Source organism: Catharus ustulatus, chromosome 2 (genome assembly GCF_009819885.2).
Source record: "Catharus ustulatus isolate bCatUst1 chromosome 2, bCatUst1.pri.v2, whole genome shotgun sequence".
In the NCBI taxonomy this organism is placed as follows: Eukaryota; Metazoa; Chordata; class Aves; order Passeriformes; family Turdidae; genus Catharus; species Catharus ustulatus.
The window spans coordinates 75,970,438-75,996,769 of record NC_046222.1 but is presented as its reverse complement, the minus strand read 5'-3'; the positions used below and the strand labels follow the sequence as shown (position 1 = coordinate 75,996,769).

General features: G+C 33.7%; 1 long non-coding RNA gene across 4 annotated transcripts in view; it reads right to left on the bottom strand.

The window, feature by feature from the left end:
• Positions 1 to 26,332, bottom strand: part of LOC117009754 — a 209,368-nt gene that overhangs the window by 34,615 nt on the left and 148,421 nt on the right. For 3 of the 4 annotated variants that reach the window (XR_004420524.1, XR_004420521.1, XR_004420523.1), the window contains one exon: positions 6,296 to 6,449. This is a non-coding gene — a long non-coding RNA (uncharacterized LOC117009754). Of the gene's footprint in view, positions 1 to 6,295; positions 6,450 to 24,935; positions 25,086 to 26,035; positions 26,167 to 26,332 lie in introns of those variants that run through there. The other variant, XR_004420526.1, reaches the window with a different exon arrangement.

Below are 26,332 nucleotides of genomic sequence, written 5' to 3'. Positions count from 1 at the left end.
TTTATCATATACTCTGGTTACAGGTTGATGATATCTCAGTTTCTGTTTATGCTCCTTTGAAATAAACAAAAATTGTGTTCATACTGTATCAATGTGTACCCCTACACTTGATACGGTATGCCAAATCTGGATATGCCAGGTTTACTCATAGAACTGGAAATAAATCTCAGAAGACCTTGTAGAACATTTGTTATAACATTATGCTATATTCTGCATTAGAGTTACTCCAACCTGGTAGCCTGTTGCAAAAACTGAGTCATTCTGGACTATAAAATGACCCTTTCATTTCCATTATTTTCTGTTACTGTCATGGACTTTTAGAGAGGAATACTGTGGAGCACTGAAGTCAGCTCTTTTCTTCAAAATAACTGTAAGAAATGTGTTGGTCATTTATGCTGAAAAAGGAATGCTTCCTTTTTCCACACAAGGAAAGTTTGAAAAGAAAATTAGGATGACTAGTTTACACATAGCTTGAGATTAGACTTTGGGAGATTTTTATATATGCCTCTAGTACAAAAAATTCAATGTAAATTCTAGTCTTAGAGACCAAGGTCAGCACTCCATATCCATCATTCAAAGTCAGAGCAAATACTGGGATTCAAAGGCTGTGAGGAAATAGTTTCTGCAGGTTTTGATGTGATTCTCATGTTTCTTAGAGTGAAAGCATGGATCAATGGATAGGGCATACACCTTGATATGGAATAGCTACTATTGAGGTGTTTCTTAGCAGTTTAAGTAATTTAATGCCATTTCAAAATCAGTAGAAAATCTTATATCTCATATTGATAAGCATAGTAGCACACTAACTTTATTCTATATTTAATTTGAAATGGAGCAATCCCCATAAAATATTCTAGCAGTAAAAAATATTTTTTGGCGACCAGTTACCATGTTCAAGATAAAATTTTGATCATGAGACTTTATTCAGATCAGATTAATAACCAGAAACTGTATTATGTTGCATTTTTAAAAGATAAGGGAAGTGTCCCCAGTTATTATGATGGCAACCAAAGTGTGTGCTCTCAAGTCATTAATAAAAACATGTGGTTTTGTTAGTTCCTCTATTTTACTTTCATAGAAAAAAAAAATCGTGTTCATAGATTACTTCCAATATAGAAGAAATAGATCATGAATGTAATGTCTCAATTATGTAATTCATAAATTCAGGGTAGCAGATTGCTACATTATTCTTCACTGTTGCACTGTTCTGTCTAAAACATTTTCTCTCTTATAATTTCTGAAATAGGGAGAAAGTATAAAGATTGCTTTTTTAACAAAACTTCTTTAAGCATGTTTAATTTATGGGGTTTCAAGGCAGGAGTTCATCACTTGCCCATGAAAAGTATCCTTGAAATTGTCCACAATACTGTATTGCAAAAACAAAAGAAGTTTGCCAGGTTGCATCTTCAATGTTCCTATTTCTTCAAGGGAGAACCAGAAATTATTTCTATAATTAGAATATTATAGCAGGGCATGGAATAACTGAGTATGTTTACAGGCGATGTGGGAGATTTTGTATTTGTGCACAGATAATTTAAAAATTGCCTATTTAATTACAAAAGTGAAGCAAGTTTAATTTGGTGAATTTACCATACAGTTTTTTAACTCTGGGTGTTTTTTCTATTTTTTAATCGATTATTAAATTATTACTTACTGGGGAAATTATTAATAATAAAGAAGATAATTTTTTACTTGTAGGGTTTGATTTCCACCCAGCTCAGCAGGAATTAAAAGCTGTTCTTATCTAATTAATTTCAGTGGTTTATACATCAGACATTTTCAGTTTTAACTCCAGTGTTACAAACTCACCACCACACTTTCCCTAATTGCCCGGCTCAAACACCAAGAGCTTTAAAACCCCACTTAAACTGAACTCTCTACTATCTACCTCCTATACAAGGGTCAAACCTGGCTAAGAAGGCACACATGGTGAGCAATTTTTGTTATAGACCTGTGGGCACACAAAGAAATGAATTTTTTGAAGCTGTCAGGATGAAACCGCTCAGCTTCACTGACTCTGTGTCATACTTTGAAGTTAATAAAATAGGTAGAATATAAGTAGAATTTATAGAATATCAGGAGAATTTTACTAAGCACAAGAAAAATAGTCTGTCATTTAAAATTCAGCATTTCTATGTCCATTCCCAGCATGGAGGACAGCAAAAACCTTGATCCTCTGCACCCCTTGAAGCACTTCTTCTCTGGGTCTTTTTTCTTCATGTACCTTTACCACTCACAGAGTCACTCTCAAACAAGCAGCTTAATAATTATTTATTAACACTGTAATTATTTATTGGTGAGTAAATGAACTTAGGTAGCTAGGAGAAGTGTGGTGTTAAGCCCATATTATATTAATATGCTCAGCACTCTGAATGAGACAGGTCTCGTTCTTGCCTGGCATGTGCCAGTTGGGTGAGGTGTGTTTGCTCCCTTAAAACATATTGATCCTTGGTGCTGTTTTGTTGCTATTTTATTTTTCCTAGGTTGTATATCCTCTCATGTCAGCAACACTTCTCTTTCAACTTTGAAGCTATTATTTTTATCTACTTAAGAACATTCTGAGAAAACTTGAGGTTACAAAGCTAGACTGCACCAAACTGGTCTTCAGGTGCCAGGAGTACACCTTATCCATTCTCTCACACTCTTCTATTATCCTTAATGTATAGCTGAATTCTCAGTGGATAAGGTCTCCTGTCCACTAAAATCCTGAATTACTAATGGGGGGGGGAGTGTTTGGAAAAATTGTGGGTGGCCCAGACTCAGGTGATAGAAGTTTTAAATCAGTATGTAAATTAACAGAATAGCAAAATATTTTCAAAATCCTTCTATGGACAAAGAGGAAGAGCAACACCCATTTATGTTAGTAAAGCCAAGACTTAACTCATTAGTATAATAGAGATCATAATAGTCTAAATCAACATTAGTCTATATTAAATTATTTTAGAGAGGCAAAGAATTATAATGCTGATAGAATTGTTATATACCAAAAAGGTCTCAATAATAGCAATAACACCTTTAAAATGGCAATCTGTACTCCTACTTCCTACTTTTTCTGCTGTTGACCTTTAACTGCACCTCTGGGCCAATGATTTCACTATGGGTTTGGTGGTGATGGTCTGTTTTAGCCAGTTGTTAGCATCTGGAATCCTTTTCAGGAAGGAAGAGTACTGTGTTGATGGCTTATTCTTTCTTTTTCCCGTTTTCCAGTCTTCTTCTATTCCCTTTTCCTTCTCTATGCTGCATCCTGTCTACTTGTGTTAAGGCCTTTATCATACTAAACCTGCATTTCTCTACATTTTATCATTGTGTTAAGCTTGTAAATATTTCCTTACTTCCCAGATCAACTGCTTGTTACCATTACCTGTAAGAAACTACAGTTTTAACCTGCAAAGATTAACAAAAATAAATGCAAAAAAATAAAAATAGATATAGACACTTGATAATCAGAAAAAAATGCTGTCAAAACTAAACCAAGAAAAACAAAGTTGCAGAAAACTCAAAAAGCTCAGACCTCAACCCTTTAAAATCTCAGTCTTGAGATCTTTTAAGTTCAGTACAGTGTGCAACCAAATGAGAAAAAATAGGTAAGTTATTTTTGATACTTTTCAGATTATTTTGAAAGACCATTTATTGTTTCATCATTTCCTCTCTCTTTATTGTATGGAGATGCAGTAAAAGTTGAATAGCAGGAAGTAAGGAAAAGCATATATAATCTTGGTGGGTTTTTGATAATAGGTGTTTTTTCTGTTTTCCACACAAATTCTTTAAAATTACTGTTACCAGAATTGGATGAGGGGGTTCTATTACTTCCCCTAAGTTTAACCAAATACCTCTCTGTTCATTATCAATAATTCTCATTATGAGTTACCAAAGGGGCTGGGATTGTCATTAAAGCTGTAGGTTTAAGGACCAAATTCTATTCTTTGCTGCACATCAGAAAAGCAGACCAAGTATTTTCTTAAGGTAGTTACTCTAGTTTTACACTGAGCAAAATCTAGAAATAGTCTCATGAAAAAGTCAGGTCTCATCCAAAACAAACAGTACCATTATCTATGTTTATGCAGTATATATTTAATTATCATCAGTAATCATTTTGCTGAATCCAACTTATTATCTTTATTACAAATAAAACCTGCAGAATATTACAACTAGGTTTTTATGGTGCCAACAGGCATTATCTCCTGAGTAGTACCACACATTACTGTCATTTGATTCTAAACAAAGACTCAAAGCCTGAAAAACATAAAAAAGCCTTTTCAAAGCTTGGTGGATTCAGCCATGTCTTTGTCAGAAAAAGAAGAAGAGGAAAAAAAGTAAAAAAGGATAAAAGAGCAAAAATATTCCCAAAACTACAAGATTTTTATCAAGCAATTAAAACTGATTTTAGTCCCTTATTACTTCTAATGGAGAGGTCTTGTACATTTGACAGTCTGCCCTTGAAGGCTACAATTTTGCCATCTTGCATAACGTAATGATAACTTGCATGTACTCTCCTAGCCTGTGCTATGTTAATTTACTAGTGGAGTTTAATTAGCCTTTTGCCACCAAGTGATTAAGATTCACCTTGTTTGGTCCAAAGTCACATCTTGCTTTTAACACACTATCTGTGTTTATAAGTCTCTGTAAAACTGTCCTTTATAAACTAAAAAAATTCAGGACTGCTCAGCTGCTTAGAAAAAAAAAAAACAAAAAACAAAAAACCAAAACAACCAATCAACCCAGTTGTACTATAGCATATTTTATAGAGTAGCTTAACAGCTACGCCAAAAGAAAATGAAGTTGTACATCTGACAATGTATAAAGGCAGATCGTGAGCTATGGGACTGATGTAACTTTGTGTTTCACTTAAAGAGAGAGATGGAGAATATTTTCTCTCGCCTTTCTCAAAAACCAGATTATATCTGCATTAGTTCTACTTATGCACATGACAAAAATCCAATAAAAGACTAAGTATATTGATCATTGTGGTGCAAAGCACTATTTTATGATATTTTAGAGTGGCTGATCAGGCATAAAACCATTTATACCTCTCCAAATGAAAACTCAATTTTTTGTTTTCATTTTCAAGGCAGTAATTTACAATTACTGGTCTTTACTTGAAGCCATGCCTGTGAATTTCATATCCCAGAGTAAGTCAGCTCTTCAAGATAAGTGAAACATTGTTCTTCAGACCTTTAAGTGGAATAATCTTGAGGAATTCTTGTTTGATATACCATGTTTCTTATTGTTTAAAGCTGCTATCTTGATACAGCAATAATACATGTACACTGATAAGCAAACCAAACTTACATTACATTTTATACACTGCGGGAATCAGTGCTTCCATGTTGCACAATTACATCTTTCCAGTAAATGAGTAAAGCGCATTTTTATACTGAGAATGAGTGTGTAATTTTAGAACTAGAAATTATTAACTTTTGCTCCAAGTTTTTATCCATTTGAAATGGTGTAGCTGTTAGAATTCTTGAGCCTTATATTTTGTGATTAGCTCAGTTGGTTAGAGGATGATGCTGGTCATGACAAGGTCACAGGACTGCATATATGAACATTCACTTAAGATTTGTACTTGATAATTATTGTGGGTCCCTCCAAACTCAGAATAATCTGTGATCCTAATAGATTTATGTTCCATCCCTCTGTTATCTTTTTTGTAGTTGTTCTGATCTGCTGATATCAGAAATAAAGAGTAGTTACCCTGATGGATAACACTCACAAAATAATAAAATACAAATAATTGAGATTAATAAATAGATCTCTGATTATTTTATGAGGATGCTAATGCAGAAAATTTATTCCCTTGATTTTATGTTTTGCAAAGAGTTGCCATGCATTTATAGTCCAGAAACCACAAAAGAGGTACACAGGTACATGGCTAATAAAAGATGTGCAGGCCTTTTCCTAGTTCTCTCCACAAGGTGAAAATTAACTTAAATGAAGCAAACTTGAACTGTCTGTTTCTATGACAGTATGAATATTAGAAAAAAAAGGTCCAAACTTCTTCACCTGCAAAACAAGATGAAAAAATCTTTCAGCAGCTTGCTAACAAACCAGGAAAATGATTCACCCACATACATGTGTAGTCTTGTACACTGTAGTTTCCCAGATAAGCCAATCTCATGGTGATTCCATGAGGTCAACCTCCTTCATTTTTCCATGTCTTAGCAGAGAGTACACAAATACTACTGGAATTCATAATGTGGTTTTTAATGCCTTTCCTTTATAGAAAGAGTGAAACTTGCAGTAGGAATGACACTTACTCTATTTTCAATTGAACAGTCTTGGGTGATATACCCACATGCCAATGATTCTGGAACAATGAGTATCTGTCAAACATCCAAGGGAAGTAACAGTGATCCATGATGACTTGTAGAGAGAACAGAAGTACCTCAGTCAGTCAGCAGCTCCCAGATTTTCACATTGCTTTTTCTTCCATATGCCCCTCGGGAATTCTTTGGAAAGACTAGATGTAAAATCTATGTGGTAAACAGCTTCATTCAAACCCTGTACCTCATGCTGCAAAATACAGTATCTACTGCCATTTTAAAAACAGTTTATCTTCAGGAATCAGCGCTTCCATGTTTCACAATATCTCACAAGTATCACTTCTTAAAGCCACTGAATATCCACTTTGAACTATTGTCGGAGTCACAGGGAATTTAGTTCAACAAAATCCTGCCTTCAGAAGTGTGTTCTTCTGAAGTTAAAACTTCGAGGTGACTGGTAAGAGAAGTTCTTGAGACCAGTCCATTTAATTATGGAAAATCAACATACACCAAAAGATAAACCATATAATTTGCAGGAAGGCAACTCAATTGGCAGAAGAGATGGATGGAATTCAGCTGCTGTTCAAGACATTTTCTATCTGTTATGCTGAAGTAATCTGAAAAAAAGAACGAGTAGAACTTGATTCTGAAACCAAAAAACCTGTGATTCTCCTATCCTAGATGTCCGTCTTAACAATTACTTTCAAAAAACACCTTTATTCTTTCTATATCTCTATTTAGCAGACATTTTTGCTTGTATATTTGTTTTCACACAAAGAAGAAGCCTCCTTTAAAAGTACCTGACTATAGAATCGCTGTCTATATGATCTACAATTTACAGTTAGGTAATTCTCTTGAAGGTTTAATGGTACAATTTAAACTTGATTAGATAAATTAAAAAATCTGACATAGGTTTTCCATGATTTGGGTAAGAGTTTTTAAGATTTAATTATTTAATAAAAGGTAAGGTTATGATACTGTTTACTTATCCTTATGTGCTTTAAACAGAAATCAGAAAAGTTTATTCCTCTTTGAAGAAGAAATCTTGGCATTCAAAACATCAGAATAAGACATTTCTTCTAATAGTACTGAGTGAAATTACCAAATCCTTCATGACAGCCAATATTGGTTGTTTTCCCTCATTAAGTTGTCATTCTAGGTTCTGGATTTCAAGATAATCAGGGCCAATTAAACCAAACCAAACTTTGTGAGGAGAAAAATTTATGACTTCTCCTTATGCTTAATAATATAGGATTAAGTCACAAACCAGTCATTTAATCATTTTTCAGAATAAAAGGGAGCAGAAATTCAGTTATTCATACAACTTCATATGTAGATACACATTAAATAATTTTAAATGCGTATTGAGTCAACAAGACCTTTGAGGCAGATTTACCCATTTTTCTTTCAGGGACCTGCCTCATTAAAAAAAATCATTCAGATTATCTAAGAAATTGAGATGATTCAGAATATCTAATAAATGGAGAAAGCTTTAAGTAAGGAGGTAAGGTAGGAATTCAAGTTTAAAAAAAAATACAGGACGTTTTTCTTTTTTTTTGTGTTGGGACTTTGTAGAATGGGTCTCAGCTTTCAGGCCTATTTTTAATTAACTTGTATTTTATGAGCTGACATCCCTTAAGATTCTCACCAAGTCTCTTCTTCCAGTCTCTGCTTGAGCTGCTATTTTCTAGTTCCTTCCTATTATTGTCATATTTGCTGCTGCAGTCACACACTGTACACTGGAGTCTTCTTCCTTCTAGGTACACTTAGTAACTTTTCAAGGAAAGAGTAACCTTTTTTTCTTCCTGAGCATGAGACCTGTCTATGAGATAATTTAAAGGGAAATTAATGTGCCATCAAAAAACAAATGAAATGCTCTAATACTGAAAGGAAGCATAGCATCTACTTGAAGATGGGTTCCCCCTCACAGAAGGCAAAATATAGGTAAAATAATGCTAGGCAGTTTGCAGTTTCTTTTTTCTTAGGATTTGGCCCTTGCATTGGTTGTTTTTTGTTTTTAAATATTTATCTACAATTGTCTTTCAAAAAAGTAATACTATTAAACACTGGTACAAAATATATTTGATATCATACACACACACAAAAAAAAAAATTCCAGGAATTCAATATGTTCAGCAAATGAATTGCAGGAAATCTTGCTTGTCCATTTTTTTTTACTATCCATTTATTTTTACTGGAACTTATTGCAGTTGAATAAAAATTGTTTTTAAGAAGACTACTTCTACTACTAATGTTTCAGTGTATATTTGTAATTTAATGTTTAATTATATGTTAAATACCTTGAGAGCTGAAGCAGATTCTTACTAAAAAAAAGATATTTCACAGAAAAAAAAATTCAGAAATATTTTTTTTTCTAAAAATGTAACATATTTTTATGTGACAGTTGAGTAACCTCTATCTGCAGCTTTACATCAAAGTACCTAAGAGCAAAAATTTTTTTAAACTGAAGATTCCAATTTTATCCCTAACCATTTTTCTGAGCTCTTTCCTTAAGACACTGTAAGAGTATTCTGGGGTGAAGAGAAACCTGTTGTAGTTATGCTGACATAGACTATCACAAAAAGGGATTCTGTTGATAGATTTTGATTAGCTTGATATTTTCTAAAGGTAGATTTAATCAAGCCTCGACAAATACAAAAGTATTAGTAGCAGTAGTAGTAGGTTGATCTGCTCGATCTTTTGCTGCAGATAGAACATACTTTATACCATTACAGAGATTTGACTAGCCATGTTATAATTGTGTGGCTATGACGTGGAGCTTTTATATTCATTGACCCTTATACAGTAGAACTTTTGCAATAACTAAGATAGGTAATTATTGAGAATATTGAACGTGGAAAATGGCTTTAGAGGAAAGCCGATACAAATAAAGCTTATGTGCTTGTACAGCTCCTCCAGATACATTTTTCTTGCTATAAAATGTTACAACAAAACACGTAATTAAACTGCATAAAGACACAACAGAGCTCTTCTGCCATTTTTTTCCTGTACACGCTCCAGGTCTCTACTCTGTCATTTCAAATCTCCAAATGTTCTTACTACCCACAAGGGGTCCAAGACTCTCTGATAGTGACACATTTCTTATAGCTAAGGATAGCAGTGGAAAGCCAATTATAATAGCTTCCCTACTAGGTCCTATGGTGTTTGAATCTTTGTAACCCTTGAGGGTTAGTTTTCTCTGAACTGGACTGTTAAATTTCTAAGGAGACCGCCCTGAGACGCAGTCACCTTTTTCTGATTCAGAAGTGATGAACACCATGGAGGAGACATGCTGTGCTCTTTTGAGGAGTATTTTATTATACTTACTTATGCTTTGTTAAGCTTAAACTTTTAAAATGAAGTTGAGGTGAAGGCAGTTATTCTACACCATCACTTCTCATTGTCATGGACTTTATCAAAGAGAAGGTATTTTTAAAAGGTTGTATATGCACCTGAAGTCCATCCTTGCCTCTACCTTGCTACAAACTCAACTGTTAGAATACTGTACTCTCAAGCCCAAGCATTTAAGATTTTGCACTGGATGAAACATGGTATATGCCCTGTAAATAATTAATTATGAATCTTCTTGAAGTTTAATGACATGATTTAGGATAAAAGTCAATTAAATCAAATTTCTTCTGACTGGCAGAAAAATTATTATTTCTCACACACAGTTGGCTTCTACATCAAATGGGGAGCAGATTAAAAATTAAACACCAGCTAAATTTAATGAGAGTGACCTTGAAAGGACAAAACATGGTTTTGAAAGGAAAAGATAGTCATCTTAGGAAAGAAAAAAAATCACTTTAGCGGTTTATATTCTGTAATTTTCTTTATGATTTGCAAGTGTAAAATCAGATCACAAAGATCTGAAAGATTAAGTTTAGCGGAAGTATTCATTTTTAGTGACTGCAACTCTTTGTGAAATCAATTAATATTTTTCAACTGTCTCTCCATCTTGCTTCCGAGAGCTACAGGTAACAAAAAAATGAAACTTGGGAAAATTTAATTTCAGTATTTTCAGTATAAAATTTTCCATAAACCTCCACAAATTTACTTATTTTTCAATCCGTCTGTCACACCAAAAAATTCTTTTCTCCACCAAAATTTGAGCAGAAATACAGCAGATTACAAGCTTTTAAATTCAATACTATTTTAGAAAAATTTTGACCTTCTTTTCTCTCTGACAATATTAGAAAGAAACAGAAGAGCAATTAAAGTCTTTGCTCTTGTCTGGTTTGGAGAAAAGCAGACTGAGGGGTGACCTCATTGCATTCTAGATCTTCCTGACGAAGGGAAGTGCAGAGAGAGGAGCTTATCTCTTCTCCCACTATTCAGTAATATGATTCAGGGAAATGATTCAAAACTCTGGAGAGGTTCGCAGGCATGAGGAAGCATTTCTTTATCCAGTGGGTGGTCAAGCACTGAAACAGGCTTCCTACGGAGGTGGTTGCTACCCCAGTCCTCTCTGAGTTTAAGAGGCATTTACTGGGACAATGTCCTTAATAACATGTTTTAATTTTGGTCATCCCTGAAGTGTTCAGTCAGTTGGGCTAGATGATCACTGTAGGTCTCTTCCAACTGAAAAATAATCTATTCTATTCAGTCATGTACAGGAACATACTTTTCATCATCAAAATTCTTCCTTCATGCCAGATCCTTCTTTATTCTCCTGAGTCAATTTGAATCTTAGGTGCATATTTTTCTCTTTTACTTTAAGACTTTTTTCCCCCCATTTTTCTTTGGTCCACTTGGAAGACATATATTCAAAGTATTTGAAGTATACCTCTTTTATGATTTGATCCAGTTTAAGCTCATCACAAATCACACCTAATGTATCATTCTTCCTTCACAGAGTAATTGTCATTAATCTGAAAGGAATCAGTCCTAAACTATTAATGAAGAATGGAGTTGCCTAGGTGTACATGTATCCAGGGAAACACCTGACATAATTTTAAATGGTTGAAACAAAGTTGGAAAAACTGAGTTCATTAACTAACCCAGGATTGAATTCTTTCACATTTGAAATAGTTTAAGTAACCTAACAGTTTAAATACAACTAATATGACTTTAAGAAAGAAAAATTATTTTAAATTAAAATTTTGCGAAATGCTGTGGAATACTACCATCCTGCATTAATAATTACATCTTTCACAAATTCATTATTTCTGATCATTTAGTCCAATTCTTTGTTTAAAGAAATACCAAGTTCAAAATTAGATCAGATTGCTCTGTGGCCTCTACAATAGTTTTGAAATTCTCAGCCTCTCTATGGAACCTTCTGCAGTCCTTATTTTTTACTGGATGGTGCTGAATCCCAGCATTTATCTTATTTAATGCATTGAATGTGATTCATATTTAGGTATGTCTCTGGTCTCCAGACAGAACATAAATCACAAACCATCATGTTTTTAATTTTTTATCGAATTTCCATACATCTTATAATTTTACATGTTAGGATTTTGGTTTGGTTTTTTGTTTGGTTGGGGCAGAGGGTGTGTGTGTTTGTTTTTTTGATGGTTGGGGGTTTTTCCCAAAATATAACTGAAAATATAGCATATTTTCAGTTTTTGTAATACAGGCAAGATACACCAAAAAATCAGCAAACTTCCCACTACTGCAAACCTTTTATGATTGTAAATAAAGGAGCTGGGCAGCAAAAAGTTGCTACTTATTCTAGACTGACCTGAAATGGATATTTCCTAACTTACAGCTTTGTTTACCCAGTATTTATTTAGATTGTATTTTAACAATTTATTTTACTGAAGTAATAATTTATGAATGACCATCACAGTCACTGTTTTGTTTCTGAGTGTTTATAAAGAAAGAAAATCTGAAATTGCAGATTTCTGCATATGTGTCAGTCAAATATTTACATGAATATTGATTCTTCCAGGAGCATTTTCAAAGAGAGCAAATTAAAAATTGCAACATTTTTTCTGAAGGAATATATTCTTGTTGTACACTTACCTATTAATTTTTGAACATGAAGATCAAAGCAAATACATGCAATTTGCATGACTTTCTCCTGTCTCCAAATTTAATTATTCATTTGTATCAATTGAACCTCAGTAATTTATTTTTAAAATTAAATATTAAATGTTTAGTACAGATGCATTAGAAACAAACTCCTGCTTTTTAAGGAATTTTGGTAGTGTTTTTCCTTCCACCCCTAAACTGATCTGTATTCCCCTGCTCGAGCCATAACCATCAGTGGCAATTGATGGGTACATTTGGCACTGATGGCTGCAACCAGCTCAAAGTGGACTGGGGGGAGATAGACAGCAACACAACAGTCCAGGGTTAATTTAAGCAATGCATCCAACCTAATCACAGTGGTGGTAGATGTCCAGCTCAAGACAAATTTGGAAGAAACTAAAATCTCTAGTCAGTATGCAAATATGATGAGTCAATCATTTAATCCCAGGAAAACTGAGCAGCCCAAGAACCCTTTGAGCAATTCCTCATGGCACAAGATGTTATTCTGGGTACGGACATTTATGTCTGCCACAGCAATTCCTTACTCCTCAATACTGAGAAATTTCTTGCCTCAACAGATCCTCTGTAAGAGACGAATAGACTCTTCTGAGTAGAAGTTAAGAAAGCATGAGTGTCATCTCTGAACTTTGTGACCCAAAGGGAGGGCCTCCAATGCATCTGGACTACCCCGTCCTCTGTGTAGTAAATAATCAAGTGCACCTTGCCATGAAATATTGTTAAACCACTGTCTCATTTATTATAAAACTTTCTTAAATGGTGGTTTATAGCAATAAACATACTGCAACTTCTCTCTTACAAGTGAAATGCATTATTTCATCCACAACAGGAATGTCTGTGATACGTGAAATGCAATTGTGGGTATTATTTTTGAGATATTTGGCTGGCCCACAGAGGCATCCAGACATGACAAAACAAATGAGAAAGAATTGACCTTTACAATTGGTTATTGGTTATTACAATTGGCAATCAAAAGAAATAGAAAAAACAGAAGAGAAGTTTGTTGTTTGGTTTTTTGGGGTTTTTTTGTTTTTTTTTTTTCCAGAAGGGGCAAAATAATTTAAAGAAAGCATTGTGAATGGAGAGAAAAGTAATTCAAAAAACCATCATGTCATCAGTCTCAAAAAACGAAACCTCTAATTACACTCTACAGATTAGAATGTGAAAAGGGGAAAAAAAGAATATGGGAGCTCAACCAAGACAGAGGCAGAACTGTTTCTCTTAAGAGAAATGCTTGCCATTACATCTGTTGTTAACTGCCATTTTACATATTTATGCCTTACAGACCATATAGGCTTCTACTTTTATATTAAAATTACTTGCTGATAGTTGTGCAAAGTTTTAGAAATCTCACTGTGATACATCAATGAGATGATCAGAATTTTGGCTTTCATGCCAATTTTTATAAACAGGGTATTACCAAACCTAAAGGTTTAAGCCAATATCAGAACAATTGCTCCATGATATGTAGTAACATTTCTTTTGGAAAGCCATCTCATCAGAAACAGCAAGAAAGTTGCTTGTGTGGCAAGTATTTTCTTTGGTTATCACAAACCAAAATATGCTGACCTGTAAGAAGACAGTCTTCACAGAAACAGCGCTTACTCTGAATGAAATTCTCTTTCTAATGGATCTTTGATTTTACAAGTCTTCTAGTTCGACTTAAAGTGTGTAAACTCTCCTGCTGTACTTACTGACTTCTATATTGTTTCCCTTTGGTCTGCTTCAGCAACTTTCTCCATACTGATGCTTACATAGTAAATTCTGTCTACAAAGGAAATGTATTTGCCCATAATCTAATGTGAAGGTGGGCCTGTGCCAACACTTACATTTATCTTGAAATTATACTGTTGGGAGTGACAGTGTTTGTACTGCTGTAAAAGTTTAAAGAATGTGAAGCTATGAGTTTATAACTGGAATAATAATGTATATAATTGAAGTATTGAAAGGTTACAGAGGAGTTGTCTCATTTAATTTTACACAGCTAAAATATTAAAACCCCCCTACCTTTGACCTAGACACTTTAATGTCTTTTTCTGTTCAGGAAGTTAAGACACAACCAATGTATGTCAGATATGTGCTAAATGAGACCATCTACACTCTGAAAGTGGCTATTTTTCTACTTTGACACAAGCATACCTGATGGAAGGGAAGAAACATAGGGAACCAGGCTCTTTCCTGTGTTGTCCAGTGAAAGGACAAGAGTCAATATGTGCAAACTGAAATCCATGATATTTTGTCTTCACAAAAGCAAAAATAATTTGCTCTGGGGGGAAGCAAACAGAGGTGACCCAGAACAGATACCCCTGGAGATATTCAAAACTTGACTGGACAAAACCATAAACAAGATCTGCCTGACCCTGCTTGAACAAGAGTAGATGATCAAAAATGGTCCATTCCGATTTCAACAACTCTGTGATTCTGTGGTTTTATTGCTCTTGGTTATCAAAATATATATTATCTCAGCTGATTTCTAATGTCATGTTTGTAAATAACAGGTTCCTTTCTTATCATTCAGAGCCTCCTGGTTCTTGAGAACAGTAAAAGCCATTAATTATTCCTGCAAACTGAATCATCAAAAACAAATAAAAGACTTCAAACAGCTATTCAAGGTGTGATTTGAATAATCTGAGTTCAACAACAAAGTCATAAAAAATTAAAAATATAGCAAGTAAAGCAAATAGAGGTAGATGTGTAATTATGTTAACGTTATGTAAAAATCTACATGATATCTTCCAGGTCCAGAGGAAACCATTCAAATCCTAGCAATGCCAATAGACAATAAAGTAAACTGCAGCACAAGAAGTAAAGCCAGATGAACTTAATCATATTAATGTAAAGATTAAAAATGCCATAGAGCAACTAGTGCTGGGCCATTTCCAATTAAAATTCATTTTTGTTGATAACTCAAACAAACTAAATAAGAGAAATGACTGTATTCCTACCTTTGAAATAGTCCTTTGAAAATGTAACTGGGCAGTCTTAAATTATCATGTTCATGAAAATTATTACCAGAACATCCAAGCAAATGTATGAAGTAAAAATTGAGCTATTTTCTTTTCCCTAGATGCTTATAAGTGCTATCGCCCCCAAGGTGTCATTACACTAGTTCTACAAAGACTTAAATATTAATTTAGTACTGTGTATTCTATTAAATCATCTTCTCTTTTGGTCTCTTTTCAGGAGGATATAGGAAATTAATAACACACCTCTTTTTCATCTTCTTTCTTTTCTGGAATATTACCATACTACCAAAAATACCTTTTTTTTAAAAAAAGGGAATTTCTGTAGTATGTAATTAGCTATTAGTTTTAAAGATTTATAAAGCACAGCTTGCAGGATCCAAGTTTTCAAGAAACTGATTTGGCTACTAATATAATACTTTTATCTGCTGATACAGGGAAAAAATAATCATCCCTTTGAGTAAAATCCTCTCTCAAAATATGAAATAGAAGTATTTATTATACTTTTTATTAATTAAATTAGTTTTTCTTAATTAACAATTTTATCTTTGTCATTTATTAGTATTGCTGTGTAACCCACGGGATTTACTTGATTGATAATATGTTCAAATACCACAATTATTTATGTTAGGCTTTTGTTCCTCTCCTTCCAAGAAGACAGACTGTTTAATAATATTTATAATGTTGTTATTTAATTTTGATTTAAGTTGTAAAGAAATAAACATGATAATTATTTGATTTTAGTTCAATATGTATCTAACAGTTTAAGAACAAGAACTGTGGAAGATATGTACCTTTCTGAACTGATTGTTAGACATCAGGAAGGACACACTAAGTAAATGGGAAAAAAAAACCTCACCAGAAATTTATTTATGGGACACTAGATCTGAACTTAGCCTCTCCTAACTGTGAGAGAAGTTGAGATAATTGGCTCGAAACAGACCTCAATCTCCAAATGTAGGTTTCAGACTGAATCTCATCAAGTAACTGAAGACACTTAGAAATCTTATAAGCTAAATTCCCTGAGGAAGACTGATTTTTTCCCAGGGAAAAAAAAATTGACTAGATATTGGAATTATATGTTCTGAAAATGGTGATGTGAAATATATAATCTATTCTGAAATGAATAGTTATTAAAATCACATCAACACAGAATCATCAAGATGGGAAGGGACTCAGGGAAGAATCTTGGTGCATCTTCCTTACACACACACAGTTATTTATACACATTGGTAAGATCTTTCTGAACATTATTTTTTCCAGGCTCAGCACCTACAGCTCTCAGATTTTCCTCATATGACAAATGCTCCAATTCCTTAATCATCCCCATGGTCCTTTATTAAGCCTGTTGTTGGTATGTCTGCAAACTACTTGTAGTGGAGACTTTGGAACCTGGACCTGGAATTCCAGATGATGCCTCCTTTCTTACTCTTTCCCAGGTAAGAATTCTGGACATCTGCAAGAGATGTGTGGCAGGCAATGTATATATGTTTTTATGTATATAAGGTTTTATATATATTTGTCACATTTACATTCATTTTGCATGTTCATGCTGGTAATACATTTTCAGGCTCACCGCTGGCTGGACCTGGAGACATAAAGAAACAGCAGCCTCAGTTTTCATGGGTTGCTGAATCTGGCATGATATATCTTCCTCTAATAACTCTAAGCATAGAAATATCCTTGATTGAAATCCCTGAGTTATGAGTTTGACCAGTTTTAAAAGACTGTGACAAATATGTACTGAAAACTACTAAATCCTAAATATTAGAATATTAACTTCATAGTTGTCCTTTCTCTGTGATTTTTACTTTTTACTAGTACTTAAAGAAAAGCAAAAATCACTTTTACTATACTTATTCATAAGTGTATCTGCTTACAGAACCTGCTGCTATAACTTCTAATCCTACAATAGCCGATATTAGCCATTAATTTCTTTGTACCAATGATGCAAAACTTCATTTTGTATTCATTTACCTAGCAACTTCTAAAATTTTTAAGATCACAGTAATCTTGAAAACACACAATATTTTAAACAAAGGTTTAAAATTATTAATTTAATTACTACCTATGATGATGTGACATAGACAATCTTAGATATTCCGAAACTTTCTCTTACATATCTTCTGATTGAACCAAAAATATGTATTAGACTCACTAGAAAGTTCATATAATTTGAGCTATAAAGGACATCTATAGGTATAAACTTTTAGAGGCTGTAAATGGCAGTGGGAGGAATGATAAAGGTTGTATATTAAATTATTCTCCGAAGAGAAACTGTGAAGTTTCTTTAAAAATTATTCTTAGAAGATCTGCATTTCAAAGTGCAATGTCAATGGAAGCATAGATATATAAGAAAACTACACATTTCTCATGAAAGCAAGGGATATCTCCTCTAATATTAAAATATTTCATGTCTCTTACACCATTCATCCTGTTCTTTAGAGAAACATTGTGATCAATATCTTACTGAAGTTAGAATTTTTAGCTGATAAATTAGGTCTTTCTTTGGCTACTTTCCTCCTCTTTTCTCTCCAAGGGACATTAGAATAATGGGTATTCTAACCTTCATCACAGTCCATTCACCCTCTAGCTATAGCTAAATTACACAGTAAAATATAACTTTGATCATTCAAAATTTGTGTTAATATACTGTTCAGTGCAGAATGAAATAGATACTTAAAAAAAGTAAATTTAAAGGTCATCTTAAAAGGGAGAGAATAAGTGTTCCTCCTTTTAGACCTATTTAAACACTGAATCAAATTCAGAAGTGTTTTTATCTCTTGCCAACCCTAAGTACTTAAGGTCTCAGATGTACAGACTAGACTGCAAATAATAACAAAATGCACGGAACTATTAGAAAACAGTATCCTTTAAAGATTTATGAGTATTAGGTCCTAAATTTTGTCTTCCTTTAAGAATTTTCCAAATAATATATTCAGATACATAATCTGATTTCTTTTATATAGTTTAAGTAGAAAGTAAAATTCTCATTTCTTCTCTCTCTCTCAAAATATCATAAATCCTCTGCTATCTAGGACATGAAAAATCACCCTGCTTATAGTTACTTACCTCAGGTCACACAAAACGTAATGAATTTTACTGTTGTCTATTCCAACTCACAATACTTATTTTTCCAATAAAAAACATACTTTACTGGTTCCATTGCAGAGAACAAAAATTACACTGTAGAGATCAAAATAGATTTTAACTCAATTCCACATTATTGTGGGTTTTATCACAACTTTTAAAGACGACAACATTTTAAGTACACTATTATGCTTTTATTTTTCCTTTTTAAGCAGTTTTAGTCTTAAAGTCAAACTTAATTACTCTTTCAATGGATGCTGTTCTATATTAGTCAGTAGAAGTCATCACATATCATCATGCTGATTAGCAAGCAAGTTTTCTTTGGCTCTTTCAAAGTGATTTACATTTAGTCTCTGGTTTGATTAGCTAAAGCTAGATTTACACAGATCTACACAATGTAGCTTAAATTTACATGTTAGTTGTAAGAAGAATTTGACAACAGAATACAAGACAGACTCCAGTAAAAAATAAACCAAACAAATTTTCTTCTGTGGTTTAAACCTGCTCAGTAGCTGAGCACCACACACCTGCTCAGTCACTTCCTTCCCTGTTGCAGCAGTGAAGAGAATCAGAAGACTAAAACTGAGAAAACTCATAAGTTAAAGACATTTTAATAGGAAGAGCAATAGCTTTGAATACAAGCAAAGTAAAAGTAATTTATTCATATCTTCTTATGTGCAGATATTCAACCATCTCCAGGAGAGCCGGACTCCATCACATGTGATGGTTATTTGGGAAAACAAATGCCATCACTCTGAATGTTTTTCCTTTCCTTTTTCTTGCCACAGATTTATCTGCTGAGCATGACACTGTATGGTGTGGAACATCCCTTGGGTCAGTTGTGGTGAGCTGCCCTGGCTGTATCCCCTTCCCCTGCACCTCCAGCCTGCTATTGCTGGGATGGGTTCTGACAGAGAAAAGGCCTTGATTCTGTGCAAGCACTGCTCAGAAGTAACTAAATCATCCCTCTATTACCTTTTCAGCACCAATGCAGAACATGGACACATACAAGCTGCTATGAAAGAAATTAACTCTATCCCAGACAAAACCAATACACGTAAGAAAGCAAGCAAGCTAGTAAACAAACAAACAAAACAGACAAGCATTGTTAAGAATCTATTTTTCTTGTTTTCTTTCTTCATATTTGAAAATTGATAAAGCTATTATTACATTTTTTAAAATAAAAAGCATAAATTATACACATAAATACCCTGAAACTCAAAGCATTACTCAAAACTGAAATAGTGTTTTCTCAAGCAACCAGAATATACACAAAAACCCAGCATGAGTTTGGTAGAACAATAAGGTGAAAGTGAATACCATGGAGAATCATTTTCAGAGAGACTGCTTAAGCATATGATTATTTGTATTATGTTATGCACACTGTTTACTATGTGCTGACATTCTGAACACATTGTTTCGAACCAAATTACAAGATATTATATTGCACAAAAATACATTTTAAACTCAAAATATTTATGTTTCATCAATATTTAGTGAAGATAAATTTATTTATTTCAGGGAAGGTTAGATATACTTGTTCTTATCACAGACTTGTGGGAGAGCCAAAAGCCAGGATTTCCTACTCCAGATCTTTTTCCTTATGAGAAGAAATGCCATTTTTTCAGTAACACATGATCCATGTTGTGTCTTAGGTGTTTAAAATCAAGCTAAGATCAAGATAGCAATCTTATCTGTGTTTTTGCTATGGTTGGTTAACTTCACTGGCATTCAAAAATATATTTTTTCTTTATAGTCTGAGATTCCCTGTGCCTCTAATTCCACAAGACTTCTTAGGAACATCTGTTCTAGGACATCGGTATTGATCCACGTCAGGTAAAGTGGATAAAAGTGACCTTAAAGCCCTTTCAAATTTCCATGTAGCGTAGCTAATTTCAGAATTGTTTTTGAAGGTCCCTGGCTCTAACATTTAACCAGGAAATGGTAATTCCTTAGTCCCAAAGGAGATTAAACAAATTCATTTGTTGACAATATGACAACCACTAAAGTAAATAATATTTTAGAGATAGGTATTTGACTTTCCAGACTGGATCAAACTTGCAGTATGTAAAAATCCTTAGATATCTGATTTATACAGTGGTTGTATCTCTGCAGATCTTCAGATCCACTAAAATTTCTTATTGATACAATAGGGTAACCATACAAATTGCAATGATGCATATATTTGTGCCAAGTGTGTAATATTTTGATGAGGCAGCAATTAATTCACTTTTATTAATTCTAAGAGATATTATCTGAATTCCAAAAACTTACAGACTGGAAATAGAATGCTTATGTCCTTCCACTAAGGTGTAGTTAACTTACTGTCATTTTTATTTGAAAGAGAGTTACAACTTACAGAATCTTAGAGAGAGAAGACCAGACCGTATCATGTGATAATTTATGACATCTTGTTCACATCTTCACTTGGAAGACCTACTTATTGGCAAACTCTGCAGTTCAAAGTATAGCAGGTAGAAGTTACCTTTTCTTCACACTTGCTTGTTGGTATCTAAAAATCCAGAAAATGCAGCGCCACCTCTGTTGAATGTTGTCTGATTAAGACACCTTTCCAAATGAAAAGATCCCTATTGTAGACAGGCGAATACCTTCTGTTCTTATATCAACATACCAATCTTTTCTTTATGTATGATCACTTGAATTGCAATTACATTGCAAAGTGCGATAATAAGACAGCACACTATTGATATTGAGCTCTCGTATTCCAAGGACCTGTTAATTAGGCTTCAGCAGAAAAAGTGATACTACTAAATAAATGGACACATGTAGACTAGCTGCTTGGAAGATGCAAATGATATTTAACGTCTAAAACAACAAGTTCTGCTGTTTCATCTCTTTTCATCCCTAACAGTAACCAACAGGGGGTATAGCAGTTTGCTACTTAATGAGTTATAAATGATCTAATTAAGTGTCTGCTTGAAATTGTCTTTACACTTCTTTAGTGAGGTGGTTGTTTATTAAGCTTGAAATTTTATTGTTAGTCTAATAATTCTGTCAGTTTTAGTTAAATTTATTTTTTAATTGAATTTTAAAAGTTTTGATGGCTTTGTTTGAATGTGGTTATGACCAGCTAGTTAAATTTAATTTTTCAAACCATTTTTCTTCAATAATCAATATTATGTTTTTTTTTTCTTCATTGTATTGAACTATATATGGAGGATACATATTCAATATATGTTTTAGAGATTATTTTACCAATAAATCTTCTATTTCATCAAATTCCATTCTCCCTATAATGGTCAAATAAGAAGAAAATGGCATTTCTTATAAAATACTTGCATCACTTGGTGAATCAACTGACAAGGAAGTCTGCCATAGCCAGTATGCAAATGATAGGTTCAGTGGAATTTGGGTTGTTATATTGCAAAATTTTTGGTTCAAATTATTATTTTGTTTATATATTAGGACGACTATATTAAAAAAACAAAACAAAACAAAACAAAAAACCCAAAACTTAAAAAATAGGTTGTGAATAATCAAGTAAACAGCCATTGGAAACAACCACAAAGGGAAAGTATTAACAATGATTCCCAATTCCTGTATATGGGGAGATCAGTCAGGCAAAAAGTAGCATAGCAATTAAATTTTATATCTTCCAGTTCAAAGACTCGTTATTTACAGATTCTATTTCAAAGATTTCCTTTGATTTTTGGGTATCTGTTTTGTGATGTAGAACAAATGAATTTTGTGATGTTCAGCACACACTCCACTAAACCTAGACAAGACAAAGCCCACTTATAAACTTATCCTTGAATAGTTAGCATGCTGTTTTGCTGAATGTAAAGTCATTGCAAGGTTAGTTTACAGACTGCTGTTTGTCTGTAATGAAGGATAAAGATCACAGGCTTGTCTTCCTTTCACTGTTTTTTATGAAAACCGTAAAAAAATGAAACTCAAAAGTTGAGATTTTCTCCAAAATTGAATTGAAGGTTCAAAACTCAGTATTAAATCCAACTATAGGGATGTGCTTATTTTATTTTTGTAATATTTTTTCATGTTATTGTAAAATTGTCCTTTAATATGTTCATAGCCCATATACACAGTGTCCAAATAGACAATAATATTGAAAAGCTGCCATTTCAAGTTAAAAAATATACATAACAGACCATTGGAAACAATCTTCTTACATTAAACAGTAGAATTTGATGTGATGGGAAATAAAAAAATATATGCTTATCTAATATAGAAGTGTATTTAGGAAAAAGTGAAGTCAAATTGTGATATCTTTATGGTAAAGGCAAAAAGTTTTTCTAAAAGATTCACTAAGCCCAAAGTGAATTAGGGGCTAAGTAGTTATGTAACTCAAGCCAAAATTCAATATACACCTATATTTTGGATTTAGTTTTTTAAAATTATTATTATTTGGAAAACTAGATCTATATTTACTTTTTTCTCATGATCCTTTCTCCCCATGTGATTTTTGGAGAGTATGGTCAGTTACTACTGTTTTGTGCCATCTGAAGGCTATTATTTAACCAGGTCCCTATGATAAAAGAACTCAGCTGATAAAAGATTTATCCACAATCTGTCAATCAATATGGCACTGTGATAGAGTACAGGCAAGGATTAATCTAGTTTAAATTAATTCCTGAAAATGAAAAAAGAAATATCTACATTTAGACATAATTCAGTCACTCTGGGGGAATTAATCCTTGGTACATGTTTGCTTGTACTGTAATGGAAAAACTTCCATTGTGAGAAATCTCTATATTCTTTTAATCTCACCTGAAGATATAAACATATTTTCCTCCTTTCAAATTTTCTCTGTACCTGCATAAAGACTCATCTTTTAATAGAAGCACAGAAGCATGTAAGTTGAAAAGGACCTTAAAAAGTCACACAATCCAAGGTCCTGCACAAAGCAGGTTACTCAGAATCATGACCAGTTTTGTTTTTAGTATCTTCAGGAATATCACTGAGAAGATGTTTCCTGAGTTCAACCTCTCATACAGTAAAGGTCTTTTCCTTATATCAAGTCAGGATTTCCCATTTCAATTTTTTCCCACTGTGTTTTTTCAACATAATTTTTCATTCATTGTCTTCCTTGGAAAATTCTGGATCTGTTTTTGTTTGTTTTGCTTTAATCACCTCTTGTTGGAGCTTGTAAGAAGCAGTAAGATCCCCATGGTATTCTCCACCTTTCAAAGCTGAATAAAACAGGTCCTCTCATCTTCTCTTTGTATGTCATGTGGTCCAGCCCCTATACATTTTGATTGGTTTTTGCTATACTAACTCTTGATTGTTTCTTTTTGTGTCATGGAGCCCCAAATGGACACAATCCTACATATGTAGTCTTCAGGCATTAAAGAGAAGGAAATCACTTCCCTTTACCTGTTGGAAATGGATTAAAGGATTAAAGTACTGGTGCAATAACTTTCTTTAACTGTGCAGCATTTCTCCTTCAGACTGTGGATTAGCACCTCACTTTCCGTTTTCTGTCTTCTACTTCTGCAGTGAATGGGTTGTCTCTTGTCTGTCTTCTGAGATAACCTGAATGGCTAAATAAGGGCCACATAAATGAGAACCCCTTGCGGATACTCCAACTCTCCTTTCAGAAAAACCACCCTTACGGAATACATGCAGTCTACGTAATTGAAGAGTTTAAGGAAATTGGAGTTAAAAAGAATGGGAGAGGAGAGCGATTTTTTTCCCATTTCTTTCTGACTCTACCTTCCACAAAGTTGTCAGGTGAAACAAAGACATAGTCAACTGAAAATTACAGGTTGGTACTAAAACAATTAGCAATTAAAAACTACTATAGAATATAAGGAGAATCCTAATATTTCAGAGTCATCACACAATGAAATAAATCAGTGTAGAGAAGGTACAGGAAGAGACCTCTAGAGGGGTCACACAAGGACAGTCTGCCAACCTATTGCATATACAAATATTTGGGGACTGATGTAGTTCTAACAAATGATTGGCCTGAACAGACAGGGTATAGAGGCTCAAAATCAGGAATGGCAGAATATTCCAAACATTGTGAATAAAGATATTCCAAACATTGGCAACAGTATTGCCTCAACCTTCCAAAGTTTCTTCATACAGACACTCCTAACCAGAGGTCAGAATAACTGAGTAGGAAGAATAAAGGTCCTGAAGAAGTGTAATTTGAAGTTGATTTATCTCTTATGTTTGCCATGAGCAGAATGTCTAAACCATCCATCCCCAAATGGTACAAATACCAATAAATTTATCTACTTATTTAACTTTCAGATGGGAGAATCCAGTTTTGAAAAATTCAGATAAAAATATTACTAAATGTTGTTCAATACTAATACTAATAATACTAAAACTAACTATAGTGTGAAATGCACTGTTAACCAGAGGAGCTGTTGCATTGTAATTCCAGCTGGAACTAAACTTCACACAGACATTTGTTCACTTGCCATCTTGCAGTGGGGGAGAGACTTAGAAGAGTAAAAGTGAGAAAACTCATGAGTAGAGGTAATGACAACTTGATAGATAAAGCAAAATTTATACATACAAGCAAAGCAGAATAAGGAATTCGTTGACCACTTCCCATGGGCAGGCAGTGTTCAACCATCCCCAGGACAGCAGAGCTCCATCATTAGTTAGGGTGTCTTGGGAAGACAGATGTCAATATTCTGAACCCCTCCTTCCTTCTTCTTCCACCTGCTTTATATGCTGAGCATGTTATCATATGGTATGGAATATTCATTTGGTCATTTGGGGTCAGCTGAACAGGCTGTGTCTTCTCCCAGGTCTTTGTGCACCATGTGTCGACCGGCTAATGATGTGTGTGAGAGTCAGAAAAACTGTGGAAGCACTGCTTAGCAGTAACTAAAACATACTTGTGTTATCAACACCATTTTCAGCACAAATTTAAAACATGGCACCATATCAGCTATGAAGAAAATTGAGTCTATCCAAACCAAAACTAACAAAACCAATTATTTATCTCTAAATGTGAACAACTAAAAAACACATATATATCTGCAATGTGTTGGTTGCCTTGACAGTTGTTTGAGTAAGCACCATCTGATTTTTCTATTTACAGGTCTTTGTTTACAGTATTTGTGCCCCTCCAGCATTTCAAATGGTTATTCTCATTAGCAATTTCCTGAAACTAATATATAATAAGCAGAATTTTTATTATTTAATATTCTCATTAGTTCTTCCAAACAGTGATTTGGGTTTGAGTCTCTAAGCATTTATGATTTGTCAAACTACTCTTCATTATGAAGTGTCATAGTCTTCTCAGTGTTCTAAAACCTAATTTCTAATACCAAAAAGCAAGGTGTATCTGAGTTTATTTTTCAACACCATATTTCTGCATTTTGGTGTGGGCTTCTTTTTTTTTTAATTTTATTGCTACAGTACCTTCAAGGTCACATGGATTTGTCTATTCTTTTCAACCCTAGGTTATATTGCCAAAAAATTTCCACCATCCCTCAAATGGTCCTTGTGAACTGTTGTTCTCCAGATGTACAGCTTGCGTATTTTCCAAGACTAAATATAATTTTATTTCCACCCTGAGACAGGACAGGATATCCCATAATGCCAAAAGTGACACTAACAAACAATATTTAAAATTAAATCACTCCTTTATTTTCCCTCTTTAGTCAGTGGATTGCAATAAGCAGGAAGAAAAGGATCTTGGCTTATTTTTTTCTCTTTGACTAATGAAAATTTTTAATAGAGCTACTTGGTGTTTTGTAGAAGATGCCCAAAGGATACTTCTCGTGTGACACAATTGTTCTTCTGACCCGGGCACTGGAGAGAGGTTTCCATTTAGTTTTCTCTTTTCCTTTCTTTCTCTACTTTATGTTTGGTAACTTTAAATTCCTGCCCGCCATTAATCGCAGACCCTAAAATGGAAATTTTCTTCATTTAGGATTATTCAATCTTCGTACAAGAACTGTGCCATCACATACAAAAGCAACCATACAAATGAAAAAGGGAGACGAAGATGGTCTAAATTGGCTTGATACAAAACTGGGTTGTTGCTGATGCATGTCTCAAGATCAGTCATCA